This window comes from Apteryx rowi, unplaced genomic scaffold (genome assembly GCF_003343035.1).
Source record: "Apteryx rowi isolate R43461 unplaced genomic scaffold, aptRow1 scaffold_74, whole genome shotgun sequence".
Taxonomy (NCBI): domain Eukaryota; kingdom Metazoa; phylum Chordata; class Aves; order Apterygiformes; family Apterygidae; genus Apteryx; species Apteryx rowi.
In genome coordinates, this window is record NW_020451027.1 from 1382172 (window position 1) to 1407772 (window position 25601).

At 43.9% G+C, this 25601-nt stretch overlaps 2 long non-coding RNA genes across 10 annotated transcripts; both read right to left on the bottom strand.

Annotated features, from left to right (window-relative positions):
* Positions 1–1295: 1295 nt before the first annotated feature.
* Positions 1296–15396, bottom strand: LOC112976514. Of its 8 annotated transcripts, none has more exons than XR_003257053.1 (8): positions 13692–15396; positions 11942–12010; positions 11280–11386; positions 6968–8222; positions 6734–6826; positions 5106–5217; positions 4940–4974; positions 1296–1398 (listed from the first exon to the last, which is right to left on the bottom strand). It is a non-coding gene; the product is annotated as an uncharacterized LOC112976514 (long non-coding RNA). The 8 variants fall into 8 exon arrangements; XR_003257052.1 differs by having other exon boundaries at positions 1945–4974; XR_003257054.1 differs by lacking the exon at positions 1296–1398 and having other exon boundaries at positions 1436–4974; positions 6968–7062; positions 7906–8222.
* Positions 15397–15476: 80 nt separating this feature from the next.
* LOC112976538 lies at positions 15477–25198 on the bottom strand. Of its 2 annotated transcripts, none has more exons than XR_003257071.1 (3): positions 24308–25198; positions 18370–19372; positions 15477–17771 (listed from the first exon to the last, which is right to left on the bottom strand). It is a non-coding gene; the product is annotated as an uncharacterized LOC112976538 (long non-coding RNA). The 2 variants fall into 2 exon arrangements; XR_003257072.1 differs by lacking the exon at positions 15477–17771 and having other exon boundaries at positions 17846–18821; positions 19283–19372.
* Positions 25199–25601: the final 403 nt, after the last annotated feature.

Below are 25601 nucleotides of genomic sequence, written 5' to 3' on the forward strand. Positions count from 1 at the left end.
TATTTAGTCCATAGGATGTGAATTTGCTCTGACAGGGAAAACTATGCTGGGTTAGGGCCTGAAACTAATAGGGGTCATGAACACTAGTTTGCAGCTTAGAGAATTAGGCCATAGCAAGGGCAAGATAAAAATTTTCAAAACTGGCCTCTGAACTTCATGTACTTTCATTTCTACAGGCTCTGTTTTAGACTTAGTGTGAGGCCCAGCTCCCACGGGTGCCAAGAACTTTTTTTTTTTTTTTTGATAGAAACAAGATCACTGCAATCCCTTAATTTTAATGCCTAGGATCCCCACTCCAGTTGGGGTCAGTGATATCTGTGGCTGCCAATGCCCTGGGATATTAAGCTGGATATCCAAATTACAGACCCTGTTAAAATAATGGCTAGCAGTGCCTTGTCTCAAGTCATGCCACAGATCATTGACTACAGGCAAGACGCTGACAGACAGAAATTCTCTTCTATCTTCTAGCCATCAAGTCCAACCCACTATGCTGATATGAAAACTTCTCCAATCCTAGATGAGAAATATTGCTCTTGAGATAAAACTATCCATGTGAAATGATGATTTAGAAACTAAAAGCGTTAGCTTCAGATCAACCATACAGATTGATGTCAGATCTGAGATATGCTGMTCTCATTGTATTAGAAATAATGAGAGGCATCTGCCAGTTTAAAGCATTTGAGATTTATCCACCTTATAAAAGTACATAAAATGCCACATACAAGCATTATGACCTTCATTAGCTCTCCATATGTTGTGCAGCAGGGCAGAGCTGACTTTGTAAGACCTTAATAAAGACAAAGAGCCATACTACTCTAAGAAGTTTCCCAGTGATTCATTTAGAGGTATGTTACACCTAAAAGACAATAAACTGCTAWGATAACATTCATGGAGAATACAGGAGTTGCTGCAGTAGCAAGGTGCGTTTACAGCTGAATTTTATGCATTTACAGCTGAATTTTATGTTCAGTGTTCCACCTGGCAAGCCCAAGTCTTGTAATACTATTTCACTCTCCCACCTGTCCTTTTTTTCAGCATTATCCCCAGACTAAGGTAAGAGTGAAGGTCCATTACTGGCTGCATAAAGTTCAACGGCTGTTTCTTGCTTCCCCAATAAGCCTGTATAGGCTGCAGGTGCTTAGTGGGCCATCATCTCACCTACAGGAGAGCGAGGGATTGCCAGAGAGCAGCTTTTGGCCTCTGGTATACAACAGAAAAGAGACAATACCCTCTGATGAAACTGCAAGTTACACTGAAGGTACAGGGAATATAATATGAACACAACTTGCCTTAAAGAGCTTGCCAAGATAATATGAACTCCAGTCCAGCAAGATCACTGTACACCAAAGAAATGATCACCCAAAGACAGAAGCATACTAGATCCATCTGTTAAAAGAGCTGATATAATAGACAAAATTGAGAAAAATTCCCAGTACAAGTATCACTTAACATTCATCCCATTTTTATTCTTTCACATTTCCAGCAATCAGCCCTGCTTATATCACTACAACTTGGACACAAGGTTCAAACAGAGAAAAGGAAGCTGGACTTAAAATACCTGTGTACTATACTAAAGTATTTCCCTTTGGGGGGGAAAAAAAAGTGGGGGACACCCACTTTACAAGACAGCCTGAAAATGCAAATACCATAGGCATGATTTTAATTACAATAAATGCTTATATGATATGAAACCAGAAAATTTCATATCCAAACTAGATAAGCTGAAGCAAAGTATTAAAAAAGGAATAGAAACATGCCACTAAGCAATAGAAAGACACAGCTATAACCAGCACAAACTGGTCCTCAAAAAAGCCAGTCCGTTAGCATGAACTGAAGCAGAATCCGACACTACAATTATAACAAGGTATTTTCCTTCACTCCAAGTCCAAATTGTGGAGAGCTGTTTCTAATAAAGCCACTCTCAAATAACTGCAGGTATATTACCTCCTTTGGATTTCCAAGTGGGATGTACGTTACGAACACTGGTTGAATTACATTTTTTGATTTGTTGGCCTTTACTTCCCTTTTTCCCAGGGAGGAACCAAAGGGCAAGATGGAGTTTGTGTGGGAACAGGCCGAAGGTCTAGAGTCAGAGAACGTGAGCTGTGACGGAGGAGCCAAGTCCGAGACCAGGCAGGAACAGGAACCAAGTCTAAACAGACAGCAATATCAAACAAACACAGCCATAACCAGGCATCATGCTGATGAGCAAAAAGTAGCTGTGAGGTTTGCAGCTGTACCTAAGAGGCAAGGCAAACTACCAGTCCCCATCCAAAGGCAGTCTTTAGTCTCCTGGGAGAATAAGCATCTCCAGGTGGCCCAGCTGCAGCGCTTAACTGCTGGGGAAGAGCTAACAGTCAGYATGTTAAACCGAACCTCAGCAAACATGATTCATATCTGCTTTAGGACATGTCTGTTAGGTGTCTGAGTGAATAGAAATGGACTGATTAGTGAGCGTTTAGTTTCAATGCAAGCTTGCTAATGCAGGTTGTCCTCAGCTCGGGCACAGCAGGCTCTGTTCTGCATCCTCTGAAACTCTGAGGCTTGGTGGCCTTCCCCATGTGGAAACAGCATTTACACCCAAGAAGTCACTTGATGAGTTGAATATCGTGCATGGTCTGCAGTCTTGTCTCCAAGACAGAAGTCACTGCTGCCAACTCATCTTGCAATGATTTTAATTAAGCCTGTAGTTTAATCAGGTCCACAACTATTCATCATCTATAACAGAAGCAGCACTAGATGATGCCTAAGAGTTTCTAGTAATCAGCTTTCAAATACTGCAAGGCATCAAACAAATGGCAAACTAACATTCCTGTGCAAATAGGAGGTACAAAAATTGTTGAGAAAAATCATGGGGCTCTACTTGAGGAACCAAGACAATAAAGAAGTACTACAAATTCCTGAATAAATACAAATGTAGTCTTGTGATAATCATCATGACATTTCATTTCATGTGAATTTCATTCACATGATCACTGCTGCAAAGATGCTCACCAAAGTTGGGTTAAACTGCTTGCCTGAAGTCTGTCCTAAGAGTGATTCAGGCTGCATAATACATTAAAATATTGCGAACAAAAGCAAGGCACAGAGAGAGAGAGAGACTGCTGATCTCACACAAAGCTCCTAGTTGCATGAATTAAGATGATCGGCAAGTTTTTCCTAAATTTGTCTGCCCTGGCAGTTTGTCAAATCATCTTCTTATGGAAATTAAGGTTTTTGGTTTTTCTTCAAACCCTTTTGGCATGATAAATGAAATTATACAAGGATTTGTATTGATCCAGTATTATTTAGAATTGTGTGTACTACATTGATAATAATGCATTTAACAATACCAGTCATGACATTTAATGCAGTAGAAGACAGCATAAATAATGATGACAGTCATTTGTGAGTTATTGTTTGCAGGTGACACATATGCAGAAAGTCTGCYAGCAGTCTGAAAAGGCAGCAGGACATTTCAACCCCAAGAGCAGTAACCCTGTRCTGTAGTTTTTGTGCAGCTGATGAGGTGCCATTCGGCGGCCGTTATCTTGGCCGTACGCTGCCTCGGGCTGCCGTTTCTGATTATGAGACCCCCAGCCATAGCTCGCAAACCCAGCTGAGCGCAGCTCAGAGAGTGGGAACCTGCAAAATCACTAATTTGAGAGGAAAGAGCACAAAATAAATGGACATGCACAATGTCATGCTTACAGTACCATTGTGCTCTGCAGTTAAAAAAATGAAATAAATATTCGCAATGGTACGACTCATGTACCACCGCTTCCTCCAAAATTATGGTGTAGAAAATGTTGAATTATATAGATCCAAATAAATAAGCTCAGTTTCCAGATAGAAACAACATTGGAAATGTTGGGCCTTTCACCACTCCTTTAAAATGTTGCTTTTGCCACTGCTGGCTACAGAGTTGGCACCGCTCCGCTGCCACCAGCCTCCACCCCGGCCTGCCCAGGGCTGGCGGGACGCTGCGGCCAGAGCAGGGGTGTCCCCTCTCCACCTGCTCCCTGCCAGCGCCTCAGCATGCGCCAGCCGGCTCGGTAATTTAGGGAGAGAGTTTAGCAGACGTCAGCCTCAAATTGTGCTGGATTTGTCCTCACGATGGTCTCTCCCTTGTGTTTGCTGCAAGCTGTGGAACGATACTTGGAGTGGTAGAGGATCAGCCTACTGCTGAGCCATGTTCTCCGTGTGGATGTCACAGTCTTCAACAGCTAGCACTCGAAAACGCAGGGCTAATAAGGCTGGTGGAGCTTGTCCATCTGTTGCAAAAATCTCCATGTAGGAAGCCCACATTTCTGTTTAATTTAGAATTACCTAGACTGTTTTAATATTTCTCGGGAAATAAGAGGTGTCGTCTTTGTTTAAAATCATGCTGGAATTTCAGGGGCCATGAAAGCAGCAGTCTTCGTTTTCTCACCAGTTTCAGGATAAGCTGCTCGTGGAGTTTTCACATAAATCTCAGTTCAACCCCTCGGCAGTCTCAGCCAGCACGGGTGTTTTGAGGGGGAGGGAAGGCCTCTGGGAGGACACRGGGCAAACTCATTTAAGTGACACCTTCAAAGACAGGGCAGTTATGTGGCTCGCTTCTCAGCCATGTAATTGCGTTATGTTCAGGGCCCACTGCTAACGATGCCTCTGTGTGTATTAAGGGCACTTRCAGTTACTGAGATAAATTCATCCCTGGTGAAAAGTGCTAATTTCAATAGAGTTATACTGGGCATGAATTTGAGTCACTATGTCCTTTTAAAATTAGCCTATTGGTATTAGTTACAGGAATGCAGTTAAGCTCATATATAACAGTTAGCAAGATCAAAGCCACTGATGGATCACAATCACTGAGAAAAACAGAGGTACTAATCAGATGTCAATCAAACACATAAACATGAATAGCAATTATAGGTATCAGCTGTTTGTAACAGCAGAYTCATATTTGGACCTCAGATACCTTAAACAGTCTGGAAGATCAGCATAATGATTACTCTGAAAGGGAAAAACATGTTGTTAATATTTGTTCGTGTGACAGTAAGGTTTTTAGCAGATGGTAGAAAGTGTCAGTCTGAGGCATAATATAATCTTCCTGCTGTTGAATAATTAATGAAGAAAATCCTTACCCATTATAGCCAGCGTGACTGTGTGACTGTGTGAATAGTCTCCACTTGATAAGGCTACGGGTGTGTGAACTCAGGTCAGCTGGTACAATCAGATCCTGTTTTCTGTTGCTTCCTGAAATACACCAGCGTGCGCAGGGCTTATTCCCGTCATCGTCCCTCCTGCCCCAGTCCCCGACCGCACGGCAAAGTCTGCGCTGCTTAATCAAGCAGAGCTTCCCGAGCAGGCAATCAAGGCAGTCTGATTTAGCAGCACAGCCTTCACTGGAGAAATCTCGACCTCGCTGAAGTCACTGGGGGTTTTGACATTGACTTTACCAGGACAAATACCATATTCGGAGCTCTCCCTTTTAACGGGATCATACCCTTCTTCTCTTTTACAGTGGCTCAAAAGGGAGTTTTCTCAGTAAGAATTGTATTTTTAGGTATTGGAATACATCAATAGGGAATGTTCAAGGAATCTTGAACTAAAAAACAAATCATGCACACAGTTCTAATTTCAGGGATATTTTAACATTTATACTTCTGTATTATACTAACTGCCATGAACTAATAGCATTAGGTTCTTGTATGCACTGAATAATGGAAGGAGAATTTGGGGATCTGAGAAGCTGGAAAAAAGAAGAAAGGCAGATGAAAAGAGGACTTTAAAAAAATGAGGAGGAGAAGGAGGTGGTCAGAGCTAGGCACAAAAGTTACCCCCTAACCTATCACAAGCTGAAAGACACTCGTGAGGATAAAACGCTGGGGCTGGTAGTGAAAGGAAATTTTAAACCACCAGATCAATATCTGGCTGCAGTGAAGAAAGCAAGCGGAAAGCACGCAGAATAACTGAACGCAAATGGAAAGGATCACTGTATGAGCTCTGCTCGAGGATGTAGAGATGAAAGCTGCTACTTCGTACTTCTCTTAGTAAATGCACTTAGCTATGCTCTTTGTCACAAAAAAATTGAGTTGTTCGAGCCTGGCACTAATAGAAACTCAGTGTAGTTGTCAAATTCTCTGCATACTCAGAGATTTAAGACCTAAAAGTCTCCTTCATCTGCACAAGCAGAGGAAAGGAAAGCCGGGCAGATGTGTGCTGTGGAGACAGCATGGGGAACTGTCAGCTCTGCTGAACGGTTTTAATACTGTTTGCCTGTGCCACTGCGTCTCCAGCACGGCCAGGGCTTGCCTTGCCATTAGCCGTAGCCCTCAGGATGACAGGTAATCCGGCAGTTATCTGGGAAAAGATAATACTGACTTGTGGGTGAGGAGAGGACACTTTGTGAGGAGTGTTCTTTCCTTACTGCTGCCAAGGTCACAATAAAGTTTTAATGCAAAAACATTGGTCTTTTACAACAGGACACTATCGCTTTTCATTACCTGTGCAAGGCGGCTATGGTAGCCCGAGGCAATTCATTATTTACAGCAGCCGAGTCAAGGCAAAAATGGAAAAGAGGGCAGCAGCCTTTAGCAGTCACCTCCTTCCACCTTATTGCTTGTCTGCGTGAACTTAGCAGCATTAACAGGGAGCCCGCTGAGACTGGTAAAAGTCAGTGCATCGGTACAGCCCGTGTCACTACATTAAGCTCATCCTCTTGCTACATTAAAGGTTTGTAGTGAGAAAAATAAAAGTTAAGTTCACTCACGTTCATGCAGAGTGGGCAGATCAAAACCAGACCTGTCTGGTCCCTCTCTGCGGTACCGGGTGCCCGTGTAACGTTCAGCTTCAGGATCAGCATCTGAAACCAGGGAGGTGTAGCAGCAACATGAGACTAGTCAGTTTGCTTTAGCTCGCCAACCGAATGGGGCAGATCGCTGGGGTTTGGTAATAAACATGCTGTCTGACAAAATCAAGCTTCCAAGTGTCGCGTTACATTCACCTTAGTTTCCTCAACTGATGACAAACAATTATTTCACGCCAGTGGGGTTTTTGTTCGCTTTCTTGCATGCAGATGACTTTCAGCACTGCAGAACTCTAACATGAAAATATAAGCGTTAAATACTCTAAATTTTTAGCTACTTTGGAAGTTTTAGCTTCGGCCCTTCAGTTAGAACAGTGTAACAGTTCTTCCTGTTAGCTGCCCTGAGCCTGAAATTAAATCTGAAATCTTTTCTTGGAGATTGCATGCTGGCAGATTTCTTTACATAATATTCACAGCTTGCCTTCAAACGTGCTGAATAAATAGTTTGGGGAAAGGAAACAAACTCTAAGTCATTCTTGTCAATGATTTGATCATGCTATTCAGTGTTTGCCAGAGTCCCTCATCTTTCTATAAAATAAGATATTTTTTAATGTCCTACAATCACAGCAAACTGTCTCCAGAGAAACCCCAAAGCTGGCAATCAGCATTCACTTAAGAGGCATAGCTAGATAAACGAAGGACAGCTGACACAGGTAATTCTGAGCAAGGCAGGCACCAAACACGTAGCTGTATCAGTGTCCGTGAAATACCAGGGCATTTGTTCTAGCCTGGCTGCCTTCAACTCTCTGCGAAGGAAAAGCCTCTGATGTAACTGTGCTGCAAGTCTGCAGAAGTAAAACACATTCTTTAAATAAAGTGTGTCTAAGTGTAAGATTTCCTTTGGCAGGATGTGCGTTGCAGGCTCTCTGGAAGGCTCCCAGGCCATTTTCAGGGTGTAGATGTATCTGAGCCATCACTCGCTGAACAAACATCACCCGCCAGGTCCTAAATTGCAGGGATAAACAGACTTGTTGAATACAAGGTCGAGACAATCATTGCTCAGGGCCAAGCTGCAAAGGAGCAAACCTGGTCCCCCACGTACTGTGCTTTGGGTGTGAATCTACAATAACACTCACTTTTGGCGTGTGAAGCAAGCTTCTTAGGCTTTACTGGGATTGTCGCAGTAGAGAGTTTTGCTTATAGAACAAAGTTTGTCTTGGAAATAAAGAAAAGACCATCTGAACACCTGCAGCGATCACACTTTATGTCTAGGGATTAGCAGTATTAGTATTAGCTTCAAAATTTGTTAGGTACTGCTCAACGCCCCAGCTGAGTCTTCTGCTTATTTTTTTCAGAAGGGCCAAAYGGATTGTGGCAGATCCTCGCTGTGACAGTTTGCCTTCTCGGCTGACGACCACCGCTGCTCTTTCCAGTCTAGGTGGAAACTGAAAACCTATGGGCAAAAATGATAAGAAACTGTCCTTAAAATATGTATATTTTAGGGACAGTTACCTGCCCTATTTGCTGTCTGTATTTGTATAAACAGGAACTGGCCAATCATACCTTCTTCAAACTAATGAATATTTCAGACTAAAAAAAGAAAGAAGGAAGAAAATGGAATTTCACACAAGTGAGTGAAAAATATTTTTATTTATGTATACATGCATACATATATATATAGTTTTAAAAGTGATTTCAGTCCTGCTTCTTACATTGCTCAGTGTGAATTGCAAGCACTGATCTCACAGGTCCCTCTGCAAATCTCTGCATTAATGTATGAGATTCTACAGAACTCAAATTAATAAAACGTGTGCTCTCTGAAGAGCAAATCTTTAAGTCAATTAATGTTTTGGATCTGGCTTCAGAGGAATTGAAACTGACTCCTAAACACAATGGATGACAATCACCGGTCACTTATTTTAAAATGAAAGAGTGAAAACAAGGCTAGGACTTCTCAAAAACCAAAGGAGAAGCAGATGCAGAAACCTCTGGAAAAGGTTGTGGAGGAGGAAGCTTTTAAAGCACAAAACAAGTATACTGAGTTCAAGTGAAATGCTAGTTGGATGATCAAAATTTAAGATAATTCTTCTAACAAAAATGAGTATTTGAAAATTGAATGTATTTAAATGCAAGGTCTGGCAATGAATTCAGAGAAAAGGTTTGCCCATTATCTATTAAAATACAGGAAGTTTTTACTAGTAAGTGACACCATCCTTCCTCAACTAAATTGGCAGGGGACCCAAGGACATTTTTGTCCTTTTGTATGCAAGCTGACCACATCTTTGACACATGATCTGCTTAAAGCACGAGTGACAACCTATTTCCACCTCTTGCTCATCATGTGTTTTCAGTACATTCCTGACATCGTTCAGCCCTGCCAAGTATAACTTTGAGTATGAGACAGGGACCACTTTCCCTTTTTTGGGAGATGTCTTCAGCTCAAAAAAACTGTTACTTCGGTAGAAACAACAACTATAAACCCAGGTAAAACCCTGCAACCAAATATTGGCACAAACTTCACATGAAATTTTCAGTCACAGTACTAGGGATTTCTCGAAGAGACATTAAAATAGCCAAAAGCTGCCCTTTCTCCGTGTTGACAGTGCATGCTTTTGAAGTGCTRTGCAAACCAAGGAGTGGGGTTTTTTTGTCCACTCCTATTTGCCAATGTTAGTTTCTACATCAAAGAAAGAACTACAAGTCCTGAAAAGGTAGCACTGGTAGCACTGAACATCTCGGAGGTTGTCAAACCAGAACTGATGTTTTACTTGGACTTTGCACCAGCACAGACAATTACAGAAAACGTGAGTCAGTAGARAATCAGGCTCTTTGATAAAAGAATGCTCAAAAAATTAGGAAAAAAGGGTGATCTGTGTTGGATTTCATGAGGTTGTCACTTTTATTGCCATCACTAGCATTTTTGGATATTTAAATTTATCTATAGATGAATTAAAGGAAGTGCATTTTGGGAAATGCCAGTGCTCACTGTATGTTAGTTATCATCAGAAGCTGATTAAGTGTAAGAAGTGGCAGGTATGACTACAAAGGAGAGGAGAGGAGAATTATGTTTGTATTTTCCACAGAGAAATAACTGAGGAAGATAACAGCTTGCAGTGAATGGAGGAGAGATGCATGATACTCCTTCATAAGCTATTCTGATTATTTTTCTAGCTAAAATTCTTCCTATACCCAACATATTATGATACAGTAGTGTATACATGTGCAATTTATCATGTGCTACTGCATTGTTTTCCTTTTACAGACTCAAACATGATCATTTTCACAAGCAGACATTACCCTTTTAAATTTCTTGGTGTCAATATAAATGATGATGAAGTGTTAACTTGGGAATGTGTTTCTTAACCAATAGCTTCTGCCTTTGAACACAAGCTTTACATAGTCCCAGAAGACACATATTTGTATTTACTTCACAATTATACCCACTGGACTTTTTCAACTATTAATGTAATAATGATGCAAACTTTAGTGCAGGGAAGGAGCAATTTCCTTAAACGACAAGGTACTCCATGTCTGTAAAACCCTCTTCAGCTCATGTCCCTAGGGCTTCTTTATACGCCTCTGGGTCTCAACTTGCAGATCCATAGATAGCAATTTTCTTTTTATCTCAAGGAAATTGCACTGATAAAGAAATGGCCCTGAAGTTGTTGGTTCTTTCATGTCTGGAAACTCCGTTATGATTATTTATAAAACACTAAATAGTACGTGGTACTTTTCACAAGATGCTGGTACTGTCCCCATCCCAAGAAGCTGGCGAACACAGAAAGCATGAAATATGTGAATGTTTAAGGGCAGAAGCAATCCTGCTCTGTACTGTCACTTAGCAAAACTATCTTAAACGTGATTATTACGCTGTCAGCTCTGAGGGTTCCTTTTACACATCTTTTCAGCTACTGCACACAGACTTTCACCCTTTTCTTGACTGAACCCCCTTACGGAGATTTGCTTTTATCACTGACAAAAATGGAAGCTTAACATTCAAAACATTGAACTCGGTAAGATCCTAATCAGTTCAGTACAGACAGTGCATGGAAGGAAGGAGAATTACCTACATGAATTATGTTCATTGATCAACACATTATTTTCTATAATGAAGATATAATACAATGATGCTATAATATAGCAACCTTTTGGCTTTTAATACCTTATTTAATTCCCAGTCCTGAATTCAGCTATGAATGCTAGCACAGAAGTTCTCTCAGTCTTGGTATTAGCTGTAACATCTCTCTGCCACAGAAAAGTCACTTACGCATTTTTCTCACACAGAAAAATTCACCGCTTGAATGAGCGAATGGAGCTGCTTGAACATAACGTTGGTTTGACACCTGACCTTGCGCAGGGCGAGATAATGACACGCAGCGCCAACGGTAGTGTACATCCGGACCAAGTGACAGCACAGTTCTCTTTCTGGGAAGCTTTGTGTCATTACACCATTTTTAATGCAAGTAGCATTGATCTCTCCACATGACTATTAATACGTACGGCAACGCACCTCCGCGTAATCTCACGTCAGCTGACATGAATTCTGATTTCTCTCGTGCTGCCTCTGCAGTTCCAATGAGAGGTTAAGCAGCAACACCAGCCAAGTGTGCTCCTGATCTTGGAAAACAAAAAATAAACACAGGAAGCACAGTTTTTCTTATGCTGACCCTAAAAAACAGACAACTAGGGTTAAAATATCCCTAAATTTTGACAGAAGGTAAGCAAAAACAAGCAAACAAGAAGTAGCATTTGTAAATCTAGTGAAAAAGACAAGCTAAAAGTGCATATAATGGTGATATCTTACAGGAAAAAACACTCCTTTGTACTCATGAAATAACATGATTTTAAATTATTTTGAGAAGTGACCATCTTCTAATAGATGAACTGCATATTTAGGACTTAAATCACACAGATTGAAAGTGAGAAATATGCTAAAATGGTTGGGGAATGTAAATCCTTGTTTAATTGACACTGCATGGGCTGCCAGGAATAATTAATAAGACTATATTTAACCGCTCTGGCAGCATTTCCCTTTCAGATGCAGATCGTTTTGCCAAAGCCCATTCTCTCTGAAGCAACTCCCTATTCCCAGTGCTTTCAGGGAAGAACTGGAGCTGTGAGATACGTGAGCTGGTTTTCTTTCTAAGGAATAACCACAACCTTTGTACGTACCAGCGCAGTGAAAAGTGAAATCTCCCGCTGTAAGGTGCAGTTCCGTTGTGAAAACCGTTTTCAGATAATCTGGTGAAAACAGATTAAATGAAACAACCAGGTTTAACATTTTCTTCTATGTTTTGGTGTACGAGTTCAGTTTGAATTCACACGCTCAGTTCAGGAAGAAGAGTGAATTGAAAATCTGCCCTGCCGAGTGATAAGGGGTAAGCACTGCAACCTTATTTGGGGTATTAGGTAACTTGGTTTCATGAGACGTAAACAGACGAATGACCTTTTTAGATCAGACCAAACGACCGTCTAGCTCAATTTCCTGTCTCTTAAAATTGCTTGGGGGAAAGAGCACAAGAAACGAGTATAAACTTGTTACCTGCTGATTTCATTTTAACATCCTCCTGCCAGTTCTTTTTCTGCTAGAAGTGAGGGTGTCTAGAATAGGGCTTAATTCTRTTACATAAGAAATTAGAAGCAAATTGAAATACATAACTGGAAAGGAAGTAGAATCCAAGAAATGTAACCCAAAGTCTTCTGTCCTAATAGCTGGGTAAAAAGAGTTGCCCCATACCAAAACCCGCCAAAGATGTTGCGTTCAGCTCCCGAGGTGTAATTAGTGCATTCCTGAAATGTGAAGGCTAATGAGCCGGAGAGGGGGACGTGGGCAGAAAGGATAATCCGGATAGCTCAGCAGCAGCTTCTTCATGGCAAAGTCTCAGCAGCAGCTTAGATCCAGCAGCAGCAATTCACGGGAGAAAACGGGACTGCCAGGCGTGGTGGCAGGCCCTAGCCTAGTCACTAGATTATCACTTAGCTTTGTTTTCTGCAACAGGAAAACATGACTCCACACTCATCCCTGTTAGCTGGCAACCACCAACCCTGTCCCAGGTACAACCTCAGCRTCTCCTTTCCCTCACATGTAATTAAAGAGAAATAAAAAGAGCACAAGGAAGACTTATAAAAGCCAAAATAGTGGCACTTAACATATAATTGCATTCATATTAATTACCAAGGTGTTTTTTGCAGGAGACAGAATGGGACTTCTTTATTATTGTTGTTGTTGTATGACCAAAAATAGTGCAAAGCTCATATCTGAACGATGCATGCAACTGTTATTCAAGATACAATGAAGAAAAAAAAAGTATTCCTAGTAAAGACAGTCTTGCACAAGACAAGAAAATTTATATTTTGACCCACAGTGAGAGGAGAAAAGGCTGCAGGTGAAAAAACTTGTTGTCCAAGCTTCTAGGGTGCAACCATAATGCAACAGGAATTTTACATTACTTTAGCATTGCATTTAAGAAATGTCTTGAAATCCAGAAAAACCATCCCCACACAGAGGGAAAATTTGTTTTTGTGGTTAAGACTAAACTGGAAATTCAAGATACGTTTTAATTTCTATTCTGCATGACATGGGAGTAATTTGATTCTCTGTATCCAAGTTCCTCACCTATAAAATAAGGCTTAAAATATTACTTTTTTTTTTTTTTAAAGACACTGCCTTTTAGATTATTAGATCATAGAGCAGGTATTACAACTTACTCTGTCTTAGGTACAACATTCAGGATAAAGATGCTATAACCTCAGATAGGCAAGCCTATATTAAAAACTTTTATTTATTTCATAAGATTTCAGTTATAACCTAATTTTATGGCTCGTCGTGTATTGCTTGAGATGCACTGACTTAAGGGAAAGACAATAATAGCATTGTATCCATGTTTCACATAGAATAATATCCCCTGGAAGAAAAACTTACCAAAAAGAATAGGTGCGAAAGTGAAAGAGAACTGAAAGAGCTGAAATGTGCTTCTGAGCCTTGCTCGGCCACCACCACCACCTTCGGTTCCCCCCTCACCCGAGACTCGCAGAGCTGCGCCTTCTGCTCTGAGCCGCTCCATCAGCGGTTCCCGCCGCGGTTGCGCCTTCCCTCCCGCCGGCCCCCAGGCAGGCTCAGCGACCTCTGCCCGCTCCTCGCCCGCCTTCGAGGGGCACCTGCGCCCCGCAGGAGGACACGTGGCTGCTCTAGATCCCATCGCCTACAAAAACGCGGCTCTGGGAACTCGCTGCCAGCCGAGCGTTTCCGTTCCCACGCACTCACGCGTTACTTGGCACGCTGCAAGCAACGCTCCGCCAAGCCCCCGGAGCTCCGCTTGCCCCCGTGCAGTGAGGAGCCCCGGCRCAGGCACAGGCACGAGCGCTCGCTTCCCCGGCTCCAGCCGCACCGCGGCCCTCGCCTAGCTGAGTCAGGAGGGAACCGGGCCTGGAAACCACCCTTTTCCCCCCAAACCAGCCGGGCTGGTTCCCTCCCCGGCACACACCCTTTCCAGGCACACTTTTATTCTTCAGACAAACGTAGGCAAAACTTCTGCCCACCACGGCCCATTCCCGCTTCCCACCGCTCGCCCTGCTCCAGGCCGTCTTTCTGTAGCCTTCCCCTTAGAGGGAACATCTGGCCACTTGCCAGCTGGTTCAACTGTACACGGCTTGCTCATCTGGACTTTAATGGGGCGGCCAAAGGGCACCCGACTCTGTAGGATGGCCAGGGTGTTTCCTGCTCTCCAAAACAGTCGCTCCTTATGAGCTGGGCTTGAATGGGCTGCTGGAAGCGTAGGCAATGGTTCCTGGTCCCATCTGGATTCACAGAAAGACTTCAATGTTGCCAGATTGCTTTCAATAGCTGACTGCTGACCTAGCCTGTCCTCTCGATCTGTTAAATTCCCCCTCAGCAGCTTCTAGGGACAGTCCTGATTCTATCTCCAAATTAATCTGTCCCTTCAGAGTCCCAAACTGTATCCCAAACCCGGATTTCATTTGTATGCAAAATACGCTAATCAGTTTTTATAAAAAGAGCCGCAGAGTCCCCGCTGGCTAGCAGTACGCACCAGATAATAATTCAGACAAACACTGCCGGCTTATGATGATAAAGGACAGCCGCACGGCAAAGGCAAACACATCCCAAATAGATTACAGTGCAATCTGCATCCATACAGACCCATGAGTCATGCTGATTCGGAAAATACTTTATAAATGCTAGCAATGGCAGGCAACCATTTTAATTAGATATGGCCTAATTAAAAAAGAATAGAGGCTTTTATAGTTCATGCCTCCCCAGTGTGCACTACTGATACCCACCGTTTGGCAAACAGGAAAAATGTTTGTATTATTTAATAAGCATAATGTTATCAGCAGGACTTTAATGCAGGATTTAATGCATAGGCCCTGGCTCCCCAGCCAAAATGCGGTGGGTCAGCACACAAGCTCGCTGGGGGACATTCACAGGCATTGCAGATCTCTAACTGAGATCTCAAAACGTCTCTAAGCGAAAAAGTAGGCGTGAGGAATAGACTAAACCTTCTGGGCGCTTATCGAGCCGTGAGCAGGAGGTGGGCAGCTTGATTCATTGGCCTAAAGCTCCAAGTTGGTCGGCTCCTCCGAGGGCCTGGAGCGAAGGGCAGAGCAAAGCCAGGAGGCAAAGCCCCCCGCGCCTGCCCTCCCACCCGCTCCCTAGCGCCCTTCCCAAAACCGCAGACCGGGGCGGGCAGCGCTGCCAGGCCGGCCACCTTCCTCAGCCCTCCGCGCGGCGCAGGAGCACCCACGGGAAGCAGAGASGCCGCGCTCCCGTGACGGGCACCGTTGGCAGCGCCGGACCCCACTCGTTTTCACATGTTATTGTGTAATGCCTCCACGCTGCTGGGAGAGGAAGCAAAAATACCRCAAGAAAAGCACTTCCTGTAGCGTTTGTGCTCTAGTCAACCCAGGAAATCATGGAAATTACAGCGAGGCAGGGGCTAGCGAGCTTCTCGAGTACCGTTTGCATTTCTGTTATTTCCTGTGTTTTTCACAGGAATAGGTAAAGTCACAAAGAAGTTAAGCCTGCATATGACAGCATTAAAATAATAAAAGCTTCTCCTCTCCCTGTTCATATTCAGAATAACCAGCCGTTCAGAGAGCAGCACCTCGGCGAGAGCGACGGCCGTGCCGGGGCCGGCGCGCCGCGGCAGCGGGGCTGGTCCCCGCGGCTCGGGCAGGGCCAGGATGCGGCCCCCTTCGGCAGAGGGCGAGACGCAGCCGGGGCGCCTCGGCTTGCTCGCGCTCGCGCTGTCACTTCTGCGCCAAGCTGCTAGGCAAAAATGCGGGGAGGAGGCAGCACACGGGGACCGGGCAGCCCCACGCTGCCCCAAAYGCTGCTGCCTGCAGCGTGCCCTGCCCCTGCCCAGCACAGCGCATGGGAATAGCTCGGGCTCAGCAGAGTTTGAACATCAAATCTCGTGTTTAGGTGCCTAACAAGTTGCTAAGCGTCTTTTCTTTACACTGCCAGGTCTGGAAATGTTGGCCCACTGCGTTCAGGGTTTCAATTCCTGCAAAACTCCCCACAGCTGTTTTCATACTCCTGGAGCTAAAATGCTTTCTTCCAAAGTCAGGCTTAATTCAACTACGTCAGAGATAGTATCTTCTATCTATTCACTAAATAATCTCTACACTGGTTAGTTTTAGCAGAAAGTTGGGTTATTTCAATAGAAACTACCGGCTAACTTTCCCCAGCTACACAAGCTCTCCTCAGAAAGAGAGGCCACAACGGACATGAGGTGCTGAAGAAACCCCAAGTGCTGGCAAACTCTGTTCAGACTATCAGGCTTCAATTTTGGATGTTTGTCCAGATCAAGCCCYTTGGAGTTATTATCATCACTAACCATATGTACCTGCCAGTTATCGTCATATACTAAAAATTCCTCCAGTGGCAAACAGCCCTTGCCCACACAGGCAAGTAAAAGCTCTCTGACTCTGGAGTCAGTATTTCTGCTGCGAATCAGTGCTACTTTTCATAGCTCTGTATTGATTTGCCTCACACTAGATCATGCTGGGAGACAATTTACATTAAAAAAAATCAATTAAAAAAAAAGTTGTTAGGAGCAATGCTCACTTTCTAAATACAGAGTACAACTGGGTACATGTTTAAGTTCAAAGAGATACTTAATTCTTGTTAAAGACAGTAGGAATCTTCTGCCAGCCCCACAACTTCACATTCAAAACATGCACAATAAAACTCCAGCAGTTTCTATCACTATCTCACTATTGTAACTCCAACTTTAGCTGCAAAAGGTTGTTCTTTCTTATCATTTTTGGCTTATTCCAACCCTTGCTGAAGTTGTTAGAAGTCATTCCTTTGACTTGAAAATGAAAAAGGAGTTTTGAAATAGAGTTCTTTCTGAGTATGTTGCCCAAATTTCATCATCTCCTTTACTTAGGGAAGCACATACATTCCTCTACTTTTCAGTAACAGAATCAGATGATACTTAGTCATCTGTTGCTCAAGGTTCTGCACAGACACTATACAGTGGGCACAATCAGTCACAGGCAATATCGCCCTGCCGTTAGACTCTTTTCATTTCCTTTTCCCATGGACAGACAGACAGGTTCTGTGTAACATCTAAATGTCCCAGGCTACTCTCGGCAGTGGTCCCAACGACTTTTCCACGCGATGGCGACTCTTTGTGCTCTCGGTCAGGGCAGCGGCAAGCGCCGGAACGCGACGCCGCRTGCCGACCTGCGGCGCTGAGCTGGCTCTGGCCTCGGAGAGCTCAGCCCACCTGCGGGGCCGGATGCAAGAGCCGAGCGTGGCACAGCCGGCACGGGAAGAGGCAAGGCCGGAGCAGAGCGCAGAAGTGCTGCAGAAGCCTGGGCTTGCTCCTGGCCCAGCTGCGAGTGCACTGGACACACAAGGCAGTTTCTAAATGAGCACTGGGAAGGCAGCGCGATCGGTTAAGGAATTTTGACACAGGTTTTTCTTCTCCTCAGGTAATGGAGCAGTAGGAAGAGCTGGAACAGCTTGAAGGACCTGGAAAGAAAAGTGACATRTGAATTGTGACTAGAAGAGCAGAGGAAGGAGTTGACAGCTCTTTAAACTCAATATTTTGCATTTTCTAAAAGCAACTGAAGGAACAGATTTTTGCAAAGAGATTTTTTCAGACTCTGTTTCAGAAAACTCTCCTCTCAGGCAAACTCTGTCCAGCAGAAGCATATTCATACTATTGCTGTGTCCTTGTCTCCCCTCAGTAGCAGACCGGGTGCTGAGCCGCTGCTCTGCCTCAGAGAGCTGCGGGATATATCGTGGGACCTACAGCCTTGATCCACGTTTTCCACTACACATGAGCACATAAGTTGTATGGCRTTTGGGCAAATGCAGTTTGTTGCTTTCTCCTCAGATTATAATTTTCATGAACAGGAGCAGAGYAGAGAGACAGGCCTACGCGAGCTCCTCACCCACTTCAGTTGTGCCGGGCACCCAGTAACGTAACGGGCCAAGAAGCTCTGGTGCTCGTCCAGACRACTGCAGCTGCTCGCAGGGGTTGTTCTGACAGCAAAAGCTCATTATCAGGAGGACCTTCATATCCCATCTATACATCCACACTCACGCTAAATCAGGCGAAGCTTACCATTTTATGTGACTGCCCCTAGTATTTCCTTCCAAGACTTCATTTGTCGTCAGTCTGTCTTCTTCGATGGCCATTTTCCTCGCTCTGTCATATCCCAGGCGGGATATAAAACCTGTACTCGCCACCATTAATTAGCAGGCACRCTGTTCTGGCCGGCCGGTCGCCAGGTGTCACCAAGCTTTGGATTTCTCCCTCTGGTCACGCTAGTCCTTTCCCTCATTTATTATCTCACATCGCCCCAGTTCTCCAGGGATTCACATAATTCCTGGCAGTTCCTAGTGATCTCTTTGTGGCCCAGTTTGCCAAGCTGCCGGTCAGTTTGGGGACAGATGCTTGTCTCCTGCTACAAAGGGGACAGCAGTGGCAAGAGCAATGACATTCCAGGAGGCCTGCATAGCTCCTCTATCCCGATACAGATACCTTCAAAGTCTGAAGTATCATCCTAAAAAATACTGTATTATTAAAATAGTTTAAAAATTATTCACACCTCAAAGAGTTGCTTAAATAATACATAAGCCTATGACAGTAGTTTTTTGAAATCTTCACTAATGCACACATGTATCCACATAAAAATATAATTATACTCTTTTTATATTCATTTATTCTCATCTGAGTTCACTACGACTATCTGTCAGGATCCTGTCAGCACTATAAAATGCTGACCACACTCAATGTCTAAGTTAGCTACGTCCAAGCAGTTACCAAATGCACGTCAAGTGCTGTGCATTTCCTACTGTCAGCACCATTTGCTTAATGCATGACAGACAAATGGACTGATTTAGGTTTTTCCTGCTGATCTTATTTCCCAGAGAGTAGAGGCATATATTCCTGAATCCATTAAGTGAAATACGGATAAAATGGTAAGATTACCAATTAAAAACAAAGGCGCTATTGCAAACCGGCAGTACCTCACCTTTGGATTTGCACAAGGATGACAGAAGGTTCTCGGAGTCCACCTCAGTTAGGAAGCACCATTGAAATGCTGCTACCAACACAGCTGGGCCTGGAGCAAAAATTTATTAAAGCTCCTTAATCTGGGCTACTGCATGCCATCCTTAACTAGGCTAAGTATTACTGTACTTTGCATTAAAATCAATGAGATGACTTATGTACACATCAGCTGGAGTAAAGGTGGCAGTTTACGAATGCTAACACTTATGAGAATAAGCTGGCAGATATGTTCCCACTCTCTATTCATTATCATAGTAACTTTAGCAACTACTTGCCAGAATTATTCAATGTATTGCTGTGATGCGGCAGCTCCCAATCTCCTTTGGCTCAGGAGGATCCTCAGCTCTGAATTTTGTATTAACCAGTCCTGAGTGGCCAAAGATTTGTTGCAGTAGTTTTCTGAGCCATATCTGAACCAGATATTTTCATCTTCTCATATTTTTAGCTGTTTATGAGCCGGGTAATACAGCAGTACCTTCAGGCTGTCTCCATGACTGGATTAATGAGAATTCAGTTACACACTTCAGACAATTTTGGGGCATTCATTTGCTGTGCACCCCCATCCTGTGCATTCTCTGCCCTTTTCTGGGTGACAATGCTCTGCAGTGAAATTTAGGTAAGGGTTACCATGAAGCTACCTTGGTGTTTTGTTCTTTTCCTCACAAATTTAAATGCTTCTTTTAAAAAAAGCAAGCAGACACCAGGCCCAATTTGCCTCTAATTGAAAATGGCAATGTTTAAGCTTATGAATTATCCCATTTTAAACCTGGTAAAATGAGAGGAGCATTAAAGTTATTAGCTGGTGGGGAAGGACAAGTGAGATATTTCTATGTATTAAAAAAATTGTAGAATAGCATTTCCTACCCTGTTTTAAGTCTGATAAAACTAAAATTTCTTTTCTTGTCAGCCTTTTCTTTTCATATGTCATCAGTCTACAGAAGTCTACAGTATCTTAGGTTAGACTGGATTATTTTATGTAAACATTTTTTTTTTCACTCTGCTGCTAGGAGAAATGGTTCCTGAAATCAAATCCAGAGCTGAATTTAGAGTGCTGCAAATCAATACAGCAAAGGTTGGGCAGAGGCAGAAGAGTATAATGTTATACAAATATCAGAACAACTCAGATAAAACTGTATACAATCCTAAGAAGGGCAAATAGCACTTTATATGAATTCCACAAGAACTTCTTCAGTCTCTGCTTGGGAGGGAATTATTGACATACACAGCTAAACTTATCTGTGCTGAGCTACTGCACCCATCAAAAGGTTCCTGTGCRCTCTGTCTGCTTCTGTGTTGTAAATCTCTTTCATTAGAAGGATTTTTTCCTTCATGATTTGAAATGCTAGAAATTTGTGAACACAACAGAAAGAAGGCACTTAACCAATGCTTAATAAAGTTAGATGGGAGTTTTCCTGGTCCTGCAGGTTTCACAGAGGTGTTAATATTGCTGAGATTTTGCATTGTAAATCAGGGTYAAACCAAATTCTAATGCGAAGAGCCCTGCCATTTTGGGGGAAATAGCTCCCTGTACAATAGCAACATTGGACGCGCTGGATCCTCCCCAAACCAACAGCTACAGCCTGTGAAAGCTGAACTACCTGTGAGGGTAGCAGCTATGACCCAAAAACCAAGCATTCCCAATTACGTAGGAGTTATCATAACTCTGCTAAAAATTGGGAGGAAAAAAAGCATTTGAGTTACTAAATATCAAGCTCCCCAGAAGGCGTCCTACTGAAACATGTCTGTGGCTTTCATAGACGCAGACCTGAGAGACTATCTCCGAAAAAGGAATTAGCCATTTCTTCGGTGACAAACATCCTTTTGCCTGAAGTAAATGGACACAGAAACATACTGATATAAAGGAAAAATAGGTGAGGTTTTTTACAGATATTTTATGTAGCCACTTTCTATGATAAATAACACTTCTAGTGAAGCAATCTAAATCCCTGCATGCTACAGTATATATTCCTACTAAATTGTCTGATGAAAGACCTGAGAGACTGCAYTGGATTTGATAAAATATTAATTAATGTGTAACACTTCAATTTTGAATTTAGCAATGGCTTAACCACATGACATTCATAACTGTTAAATTATTATGCCTAAGCATGCAAGTAATAATTTTCTTTCTAGAGAAGCCCAAGAAGGCATGGCATCAGAAATTTAAATGTGTGAACCCATGGGGCAAATGAAGAGGAAAAAGAGTTCAAAATAACTTTAACTGAAAAACCTCAAAAATGCATTTTCATCTTTTGCTTAAAAGACCCACATGTAGAGAGTGGCAAGGAGCTGGGACAGCTCTGCGCAGCGCATGCTTTATCCACGGCGAACACTGTTTCCCTTCCTCTTAACAGCTGGCTTGGAGGAACTAAACTTAGCAGGCCTGAGGTGTAGGAAACCAGATAGCACGTCGTATAGCTGGATAGGAAATACAGGGCTCAATGTGTTTGAGGTTGAGATTAAGCCCTGACTTCCTTTGGGTCTATTTTAAACAGTGCCAAACGATGGCATGCTTTCTTACAGCAAAATGACAGATGATCAAAGGTCGAATATGGTCTGTATGTCAAGCATTTGTATGAGGACCTTTCTTTGAGGGTCTGGGCAGGAAGCATTTTAACATGGTGTCTCATACTTCCCCCCATCTGTGTTTATCCAAAACATACCAGTAACCGGGTAAATCTGGGGAACTGGCGGGGCATAAGTGGCGCAATAGCACAGCACGGGCCTGCGACAGGAGAGCCGTCCGTTTGGGCGGGAGTGAAGAAGGGCACCGCAGCCCCYAAATTACCACGGTGAGGGAAACAACAGGGCATCGTTCTTCATGAGCAAACTTTCAGAGGCTGCAGCTGGGAAGCAAAGACAAAACCGCATCAAAGACTTCTTTCCACATACCCTGTTCTGGAGGTAGCCAGGGATCTCAAGAACCTTCGTGAGCAGAAAAAGCGAAAAATGCTGTGGTAACTCTGCACCCGATACCGAAATTAAACTTTCTAATTGCCATTTCAACGACAGTTTTGCCACCTGACGATGGTGAAAAGGGTGCAAGACGTCGCTGCGTCTTACTGACTGCAATCCGCAGGCTTCCTATACCTGTGGCCTTATGCATTAGCCATGCTTCGTACCGAGGCAGCCAGCTGGGGACTTCCACGTTAGCGCAAGACAGAAAACACACAACAAAAAGAGGGTCTTCGTCCCAGAACGCAAGGGCGCAGCTGCACGCCGCAGGCCTGTCCTCCGCMGCAGGCTCCCTGCCCTCCCCGTATTGTCACCCTCCTCCTCTCCCGGCTCGAAATCTGCAGGGCGAAAGCCCGTGTTTGAATATTCCTTTCAGTCAGCTCTACCACCTGCCCCGCGGGCTGCCGAGCAGCCGCCCGCCTGCCGCCCCCGCGCGCACCGAGGCGGGAGCCGCCGGCTGCCCCGGGAGCCCTGGCTCGCGCTCGCGCTCGGTCGCGGCCCGCCAGCGGGGCCCCGGCCCTCACCGCGGCCAGGCGGCRGCCCCTTACTCAAGGTAGCTGCGATCACTCTGCTCCTCTGAAAACCCACCGAAACAGTTCGTGAATAAAATGCGTGTTTTATGAAGCTGAAAATGAAGTGATCTGTTCAGCTGAGAATTAGCGAGGCTGCTGCTGACAGCACCTGTTTTCATGACAAGTGATACACGTGCGGCTGCGCGACCTCCGGAAGAGCAGTATAAAGCCTGCTTCCGTTGTGCTTCGATGCCGGCTTAACACGGCAGGGAGAGTGTTAAAGTATAGAATATAAAATATGTATTTGAATCAGAAAAGCATTTTCTGATGTTAGATCAGTAGAAAATCAGGAGAACAGGTTTTTTGTTTTTGTTTTATGTTTTTTTGTTTTGTTTAGAAACCATTATAATTCCTCTACGCCGTGTCCTTATGACTTTAGCAGCACAGACCRTTTCACGTTCCATCAGGATGCCAGCAGGAGCTTCGCCAATACGATGTGCAACTTTAAAATACATGCTACAGCCTAAACAGTAAGGGGCGAGTATCCTCTTAAACTCCTTCTGGCTGTACGGAGAAAGATAGGTGCAATTTCCACGTGAAAAAGCTTTCCAGGCTTTGGTAGCTTTCTAAATGTTTCTGTGAGCAACACTGGACTCTACAGCTATCTCTGAAGGCGGATGAACCTTCATGGAGAACATGCTACGTACGCCACGACCAGAAGAAGTCAAACACCCGGCCGCTCCCCGCCGTGCCCGGCCCCCTCGCCGGCTCCCGACAGGCAGCTCCGAGCTCCGAGCACACAGGCAGGAAGCGGCCCAAAGGCGCCTGCCCGCCACCCCGCAGGAGCCACCTGGCACCAGCGGTACCTGCGCGCCGTCCCGCTCTGCCCAGAGCGGAAAAGCTCATCAGCGAGGCAGCCACCAGGGGACCAAGACGGGAGCAACGGCACCTCGGGACATTAAACACACCCAGAAGTTAGGACTAAGAGCAGAGACGTACTAAGCAAAGCTTTCAGGCTAGTGGCTGAACTACAAAAAAGTTGGGATCGATGCTAAGGTCCAAAGTATTCTCATTCGATGCAAAGTATTATTACTAGCAGCAGAACAGAAAAAATATTTCCAAAATATCACTTAGAGTAAAAACTAAAAATATTAAGTCAAATCTTTTCAGTTCTGCATTTTGTAAAAAATAAATATATATACTATATATTTTTATGCAGATTAATTTCAAAACAAAAGTATATATTTTATATTATTTTGGGAATTTTCAAAGTAGCACTTTCCAGTGTTTTCAAAAAAAATATTTGTTTATAAAACACAAACATTTTCCAAGTGTTCTAACTCCCTCCCGCCCTTCTGGCTGAAAGCTCTTGCTAAAACCAAGCTAAAATCATTGATAGTTCCAGTCTCTGTAACCTATTTTCAAGCAGATCAGCCAGTTGTAATGGGCAATTAAGAGGTGTCAAATAAGGAAAATATCCCAACAAAATGCTGAGCTCAGTTCTGAGCCATTCTTCTCACCTATGGCAAAACGAGAGCGGGAGCAGCTCCGACAAAGGCAGGCAGCCAGGCAAGCAGGCAGGCAGCCAGGCTAAGGTGACACAGACGAGCAGAAGGGAATGAAAGAGCCGTACAGGGGCCGGTGCTTCCTCATCCCGCAGCTCGATGCCGTCCTACATCAGACCAGCAGCAGCAGCATCTCAGCTCAAACACCACAAACCTGTACAAACAGCGCGGCCGCGGGAACAGATTCAGATTCAGACTTAAAACCTCACCAGAATTCAAGAAGTAATTCTCCCAGCTGTGAAGGAGCCCCAAAGATGCGACCAAGCATCAAAAAAAGAGAGGAGAGAAAAAAGATCAGAGGCCGTCACAGCGAAAGGCACGACAGGAGACAGGGCTGCAGAGGCCRACGGGGTGAAATCCCCTCCTCGCTGTACCCCTTTTGGACCAGCTGCCTGCGAGGGGGATCCACGGCCAGCCGTACCGCGAGCCCCTCTGATACACGGACGAAAAYGATTCCTCCAAGAGACAAGGCTGCAGCTGAGCTTTGACCTATATAGCCATTAAAAATGGCTAACATAAACCTGCCATGCGGACACTGTATGGAAAGACAGAAAATACTTGTTAGAGCAAACAAAAGAAGTTGTGTTGCATTTTATATATAAGAAAGGGCTGCAGGCAGATAAATATGTGCTAGTGTTGAGAGTCCCTAGTGGATCTTTTGAGAGATTTTAGTAGGTTTTTCTTAAATGAGGAACACAGATTTAACAGTCCTTTTAGTATCTAGACCACATTTCTATTTGTAGGCTTTGTCAATGTAGAAACTCGCCAAGAGCCTTCCGGAGTCATTTAAGATGCCACCTCCCTGCAGAGAACAAAAGGGAGAAGTTTGGGTTTTCGTTGTTGTTTTTAAAAGGAAAGTATATATTAGGGCCTTGGTTAAAGGAAAAATCATTTGTCTCAAGAAGATCAAGCTTCTTCACACAGCTTAGAATAATTCACAGCATTTTAAAGTATTCACTGTATTCAAGCATATCAGSCTAGATTCCCACAGCTCCACAAATGTTCCTTGCAAGTTTGTGCGAGCGACAGAATTGTCTCCACAGCCAAACGTACCATTTTGGGTACTTCAGCTTTGATTCAGCATTCAGTGAATAGCAGTACAAATAAATAATATTGTTCTGTAAAAGTGCTGGCCAGGTATTACAGATCTGATGGAAAGACTCAGGATTTTTCTTCTAAATACTGCTGTTCTAAACATTGCCCTGGCAGGTATTTACTGCGGGAAGCGCAGGGGGTTGCAGCCTCCCTC